Consider the following 7629-nt stretch of genomic DNA (forward strand, 5'->3'; position numbering starts at 1 on the left):
AGCAAGAGAAGAGGTGGCAATCCTACCTGGCAATCCTATCTGGTAGCTGCTATTTGTGAGCCCACTGGTGAGCTCACAAAACAGTTCCTAGGATGGGATGCTGAGCATCTCCCTGCAAGGGCTTGGTGGTAAGCAAAGAGGATGGACCTGATGGAGAAGGGCCAGAGGAGGGCCACGAAAATGATCAGGGAGTTGGAGCACCTTAGCTACGAGGACAGACCGAGGGAGCTGGAGTTGTTCAGCCTGGACAAAAAAAGGCTCCAGGGAGACCTAAGAGCAGCCTTCCCATAGCTGAAGGGCCTCCAAGAGGGCTGCAGAGGGACTGTTTGCAAAGGCCTGCAGTGACAGGACAAGGGGCAATGGTTTGAAATGAGAGCAGGGCAGATTTAGATTGTATGTGAGGAACAAGTTCTTTATGATGAGGGTATTGGAACACTACAACAGGTTGCCCAGGGAGGTGGCTGATGTCCCATCTCTGGAGATATTTAAGGTGAGGCTTGACAGGGCTCTAAGCAACCTGATATAGTGGAGGATGACTCTGTTTACTGCAGGGGTGTGGAGGTCCCTTTCAACCCAAACCATTATATGATTTGCACTTTGCTCAGTAGCATCTCAGATAGCAGGGAGAAGAAAATTATCCCAGGCCCCTCCATTTAGAGCCAAATACAGTTTATGAATCTTAAAACCTTTTTCAAAGGCAGAAAATCCAAGTGATTGTGAGTCATTGCCCTTCAAAGCATTTCCATGGATTTCTTTAAGTTCCTTCCTAGTGTGTATTCCAAACGTTTTTGGGGGGTGATAAATTCTTCCTGTCTCATATTTAATTTTGGTCCATCAAACCAGCTCTCATTCTGAGGTTTGCTCCTGGCACTAGAGGCTAATTTGCCTCCTGTAATTGATTGCAGACACTGCATCTAACATGACAGGCACTGCCCACCCAGTAATGGGATATTGTCTTTCCTGACTCCTCCTTGCCTTAATGAGAAGCAGAGTGCTGCCCTCAGCGCTGAACTCTGCCCTCCCTAGCTAATGCTTTTACACATTGCTTCACGCCAAGGCTCAGCAGAGCACATGCAGGTTTCTGCCTCACCACCATCCCTTGCTTACTTGTTGTTGATTTAAGGGTGAGTTTTACTTTACTGGCAGGAGGCTTCCATCACCACATCCAGTTTTTACCTGTGGGGACACAGGGAGGGAAGAGACAGCAGGTGCATGGGGTGGTACCACTGGGCACAGAAGCTGAAAGCAAGCAGATGTGTGCCCAGTGAATGTTTCCTTGGGCACATGCATTTTATAGCTGCACCATCTCCTGCGTGACCTTGTCTGCCTTGTGTACTTTGCCCTCTAGACTGGCAGAAGTTCCTTTCCAGGGGAGACCCAGGATCTATTAACTATTCTGAGGTCTGTTAGCTATCTAGCCTGGGTTTCTGGCTTGGACTCATCTTTTTAAACTTTTAGGTTTGGAGTTTTTCACTTGTGTCCTCTTATGGCTAAAATCTAGGACTTCACTGTGGATGCTTAGGTCTCTCATCACTTGAACCCACACAGGGCCTCCCTTGGTCAGCAACCCTCAAAGGTTTCTTTGTGAGCTGGGAGGGTACAGCAACAGCTGCCCCAAACTGGCAACAGTGACAGTGAACAAATTACGTCCCGCTCCCTCAGCTAGCCCACACTGGGATAACAGACGGATTCCTTGACATGGATGGATGCAACCCAGGAGTCAGAAGCAGCTGTAAGGGTGCTCTCTGCACAACAGATAAAAGAAGTGGAGAGGCTGTTGAAGAAGTGATGGTGAATGCTCTCTACTCCTATGAAGAAAAGAGCTGAGCTTTTCTTGTGTGAGCACTTTGGGAAAGCCACATGGAAATCACCTGTCCACACAGCTTGTCTGTGAAGTGCAGTTTTGTTGTAATTATTTCTGCAGAGAAGCATTTTGCTTAGTCTCCAGCTCTGGGGAGGATGGAATTGGAGAGCTCAGCTCTCCATTAATAGCCTTCCCTCTCCTGCTTATGGAGGGGAAGTAACTGAGTGACCTACATTTACCTGGGACGATAAAATAGAGGAGGTAAATATGAGATCCAGACTCCACAAAAATCTTGAACACCACCTGAGGGGGTTAATCTTTGGTTTTCTGGGAGAGACTGAGGTGCTCACAACTTTTTTGATGTTGGCTTAAGCCGAGCACAAGACATAGCTGCTATTAACAGCTTGCCATAGCTTTGCCAGTCACAAGGTCACCCTCACCTTTTCTCAGATGCTTCACATGGTGATAATGCCTGAAGCAATTCCTCTATCTGCTGCCCCCCACAAAACCTTTGTAACGCAGGTTACACCTTTCCCAAGACACCCAAGTTTGTTGAAAGAGAAGAAGCCAAGAGAGCTGAAACCAAGCATGCACAGTTACTTTAAATACACAGCATCTGTGTAACTTTCCTGTATCCCAGTGTATTTCATACCCCTATGTCTGGTTGGTCCTAGAACTTTGACCTACTGAAAGATTTTCATTTCACCCCAGCCACCTACACCTCTGGCATCACCAGACTTGCTTCAGGCCTTGCTTAGTAAAAATAGTGCCATGCTTGCCTACATTTTTGCCTCCAGACATGAGCCCTTAGCCCTTAGTCTAAGCGGCACTGAGCTTCTTGGCTGTCCTCTTGCCCAGTAGGAAACAGGACCAGTCTAGCAGACACTTCCCTAGGTTTAGAATTTCAGACTGGGAGGAAGCAGAGACAATAACACTGGTGCTGGCATTATCCACTTCAGCAGGGGTTAGAAGAGCTAACTGGTGTGCAAAAAAAATCAGGTTCAGCTCTCTGGGGAAGGTAACAAAAGCGTAACCAAAAATTTCCATTGCAAGCTCTGTGTAATGAATAAAGCAGAAGCACTGCAATGGGAGAGAGAAAGTTCCACTCTGGGTACTTAATTCGTAGACCTCAAGTCCTGTCTGCCTCCAGCATCTAGTGATGGACTTGTCTGGTTTCCTTTTTAGCACATTAGCTTTGCTTGGGAAGTGTCTGAGCTTCCTCTCAGAGGAAAGAGCTGTGCTTGGCATGAATCTGCCAGAATTAACCCTGGGGTGGAAAGACAAGAGGAAGACTGTCGTGAAAGCCAACACAGAGATCATATTGATCAGCAAAGGTGAAGACTTCATTTTGTAACCTGTTGTTTCTACTGCTCCAGGCAGGAAAATGCATCCTCTCTGCACCGGCATGGCTGCAGCAGACATGCAGTGGAGCATGTCATGGGGCACAGGAGAGGCCTTTTGTGTGGGCTGACTAGGATGGATCACAGTAGCTCCTAATCCCAGAACATCTAACCCCACCCCACAACCTGCTGTGCTAGGTATCATGCAATAGAACTGGAATTTCTGTCTCCCATCTGGGATTTAACCCATGCCTGGCAAGAGCATCCCAGCTGTAGATGAAAAACAAGGGAGGCAACCAGCTTTAATGGTTCCTGCTTGGTTCTCACCCTTCTCTCAGACTGCAGATCCCCAGCTGTGAACTTTTCACCCTGAACTTCTTCCAGATTGTGAGGCTCCACAGCAGGCAAGTCATAGGCAGTAAATCTACCTTTCAGACCGTGGTGTCTATTGAGCTGTTCCCCTTGGTGCTGCTCTGCAATTCACTTCCTGTCCACTTGCAGCTTTTCGGGCTGCTCAGCTATGTGTATGGGTAGCAGGGGCATGCTACTCACCTGTGAGGAGGAGAGAAAGGAACAGCAGCTTGAGAAGAGGGAGATTATGCAATACTGATGCTGTGAGAAGACCAAAGGATACCTCCATATGCCTCATCAGCCTGTTTTGGAGCAATACATCACTGCCTAGCATTTCCTGGGAAGTGAAGAAAATCCAGCCCTCAGAGAGGGGAAGTAAAATTGAGGGACAAACAAATAAAATATTTGGTTTGGAGCAAAGTCTCCAAACGGTTTTCTACCATTTCTGCCTCCTTCTTGCTTACTGGAGCAAAGGACACTGCTGCCATGAGCTGGGACAGAGCTCCTTTGTGCAACATGTGTGCACTCAGGCAGTGAGGGCTTCTCATCCTGTGCTTTTGGTGCTCCAGGGAATGGCAGCCAGGGCAGGTCACATTTGCTGCTGGAGTCCTGGATCTCAGAGGGTGACATCAGGCTGAAACAGCAGCTACTAGGTGCTAAGACAGCCTCCCCCTGTAGGCTGCCTCCCTTGAACACTGTGCAGAAGGAAGCTGTAGAATACTTCTAGCTTCTCAGTACCACCTGCACAGGGCTAAACTATCATCCCAACCTCAATGCACAGTGAAATTATCTCCTTTTAACACTAGGCTATAACAAAAAGTGTGATGCTGACAATAAGAAAAATCCCATGTGACACTTCTTATTTTAACAGTAAACCTTCCTGTCCTTTACATGAGCAGCAGAGCATACTGCAACTAAACACAGACAAATGTGTCATGGTCAGTTCCCCTCTCTGCCAGCATCCCTTCTGCACACCCTCCAAACACACACTTGCCTGCCACTGCTTTAGTCACCACAGATTTTAAACAGACAGCAAGGATGAGGACTGGTTGAACCAGCAGCAGAGCTTTGTCATTCATGCCAGGCAGCAGCAGTGGTAACAGCTCAGAACTCATCCCTGCTGTCTGCTCTTAGAATTAAACTAAAGCCATCATTCCAGCAAGGATGTTGCCACATCTTCCTGACTTAAAAAGAGCAGATCCCTCTTAAACTTTAACTTGCATAAGAACAACTAAATAAGAAAGGGCTCCCTGGGCTGATTTCCTATGCTGCAGAAAACAAAATCCCTTTTACCAATCCAGATTAAAAGGACCCCTAGCTGTGTAGCTGTTGTAAGATGGATAGTAGTTGCATTCCCATTGAAGATGCTGATGGCTGTTGTCTGCCCTCCTGGCATGAAACTGACCCTGAGGTACCAAACTGGGGATGAGGTTTAAGGCTGCTAAGCCATCAGCTTGAAACCCGTGCTCACAAACAGAGTTTGTGCACCCTACCGAATAGCAGATTGTCAATCGTGTGAAGTTCAGTAAGGACAAGTGCAGGGTCCTGCATCTGGGGAGGAATAGTAACAGGCACCAGCAGAGATGCTGGAAAGCAGCTGTATGGAGAGAGACCTTGGAGTGCTGGTGGACAGCAAGTTCTGCAAGGGCCAGCAATGTGCTCTTGTGGCCAAGAAAGCCAACGGCACCCTGGGGTGCATCAGGAAAAGTGTAGCCAGCAGGGCTAGGGAGGTTCTTCTCCTCCTCTACTCTGTCCTAGTCAGACCACGCTGGCAATACTGTGTCAAATTTTGGGCTCCCCAGTTCAGGAGAGACAGGAACCTGCTGGAGAGAGCCCAGCAGAGAGCCATGAGGGTGACTGAAAGACTTGGGCACCTCCCCTCTGGAGAGAGACTGAGAGCCCTGATGCTGTTTAGTCTGGAGAAGAGAAGGCTGAGAGGGGATGTGATCAGTGTCTATAAATATCTGAGAGATGGGTGTCAAGTGGATGGGGACAGTCTCTTTTCATTGATTGGTAGTAATAGGAAACAGTGGATACAAACTTGAACAGAGAAGGTTTCACCTCAACATGTGGAGAAACTTCTTTACAGTGAGGGTGACAGAGCACTGGAACAGGCTGCCCAGGGATGTTGTGGAGTCTCCTTCTCTGGAGACTTTCAAAACCTACCTGGATGCATTCCTGTGCAAGCTACCCTAGGGGATCCTGCCTTAGCAGGGAGGTTGGACTGGATGCATCATCTCTAGAGGTCCCTTTCCAACCTCTAATGTTCTGTGATTCCTTGAGTGTCATTTGAGCTCAGAAAATGTCAAAAGCTTTTTCCATGAGCACTCAGCTAATGGCAAACCAGTGCACACAGGCTGAGTCTGGTCTTAGTATAACTGAAGTCAGATCTAGCTTTTCAGAGCCAAGATCTGCTTTAGAAACCAATCACATCAGGAGAAGAAGAGGCTCAGAGGTGATCTCATTACTGTCTACAACTACCTGAAGTGAGGTTGTAGCCAGGTGGGGGTCGATCTCTTTTCCCAGGCAACCAGTGACGGAACAAGAGGACACAGTCTCAAGTGTGCCAGGGCAGGTTTAGGCTGGATGATTCAACCTGCTTGATTCTATGACTCTAATGAAGCATCAACCTGCAGGCTGTGGGAGGCTACAGTGCCTCACTATTATTTTCTTTCTATAGGAAAAAGGTGTTGGAGGAAGATGGAAGAACAACAGTTTGAACTTTTCAGTAAGTTCTTGCCACTCCCCCACAAATCAGCCCCCTTTTGGGGATATCTGATGTGATCAGAAAGAAGAGGGGATGTTCTTAAGAGCAGAATTGCAGTCTAGAGATGCAGCAAGTGTTCTCCAACTACTTTGAGGAAGTGGAACAAAGGTAGGTGGCCTCTGCCTTCTCTGACTTCTGTTTCACGTGTCTGTATCCAAAGAGAGGCAGGATTCACTACACATCAGTTGCAAGTTTAAGGTTTATTAGTAAAATGCTTGCTCTTTGGTAGCATTGCATGTTTTGCACAGCCAGTCAAAATGCTTTTAGCACTTTCTTTCAGCTTCCTAATTTCTTACTGACATCTTCATGCAGTCTTTGTAGTTCATCTACACACAGAATAAGCATCTGTAATGTAAACATATCTTGCAGACGGCCTCTTCAGGAAGCATCCTGGGGTGCATTAAAGAAAGTGTGCCCAGAAGGGCTGGGGAGGTTCTCCTCCCCCTTTACTCTCCCCTGGGGAGACCACACCTGCAATACTGTATCCAATTTGGGGCTCCCCAGTTCAAGAGAGACAGGGATCTGCTGGAAAGAGTCTAATGGAGAGCTGTGCTGCTGACTGGGGGCCTTGAACTTCTCTCCTATGAAGAAAGGCTGAGAGCCCTGGGGCTGTTTGGTCTGGAGAGGAGAAGGCTGAGAGGGGATCTGATCAATGTCTGTCAATATCTGAGGAGTGAGTGTCGAGATGAAAGTGCCAGGCCTTTGTGCTGGTACCCAGTGATAGCACAAAGAACAAGAGTTACAAGCTGGAACACAGGAGGTTCCAGCTCAATATGAGGAGACATTTCTTTATGATGAGGGTGACAGAGCCCTGGAGCAGGCTGCCCAGAGAGGCTGTGGAGTCTCCTTCTCTGGAGACTTTCAAAATCCATCTGAATGTGTTCCTTTGTGGCCTGCCCTGAATAATCCTGCTCTGACAGGGGTTTGTGCTGGATGATCTCTGGAGGTCCCTTTCAACCCCTAACCTTCTGTAATTCTCTGTTTGTACTGGAAAGTGACAGAAGTGGTGCCATGGCTTTACAGTTTCAGCAGGTGTCCCAGATTCCCTTTTTCTCCACAGGGGATGGAATCCAAAAGTTATTGAGTAAATGGGCCACTAAACCAAGCCTCAGAGTTATGAACAGTTTCACTGGCATCTACCTTTCCTCTAAATGATGCAATGTCATTCCTTCTACTGCTACACAGGTGCAAGAGCTCAAATCAGATCATATATTTGCAGTAGCTGAAGGACCAGATGAGTTTATGGAGAAATCCCTGAGATTATGTCTAGCATCCAGCTCCTTTTGAGTGAGGAGGAAAATTGACACAGTAGGGCAAGTTTTGAATTTCTTGGCCTACAAAGCTCTCCCAGTGTTTGTATCTTTCAC

Source organism: Pogoniulus pusillus, chromosome 4 (assembly GCF_015220805.1).
Source record: "Pogoniulus pusillus isolate bPogPus1 chromosome 4, bPogPus1.pri, whole genome shotgun sequence".
NCBI lineage: Eukaryota > Metazoa > Chordata > Aves > Piciformes > Lybiidae > Pogoniulus > Pogoniulus pusillus.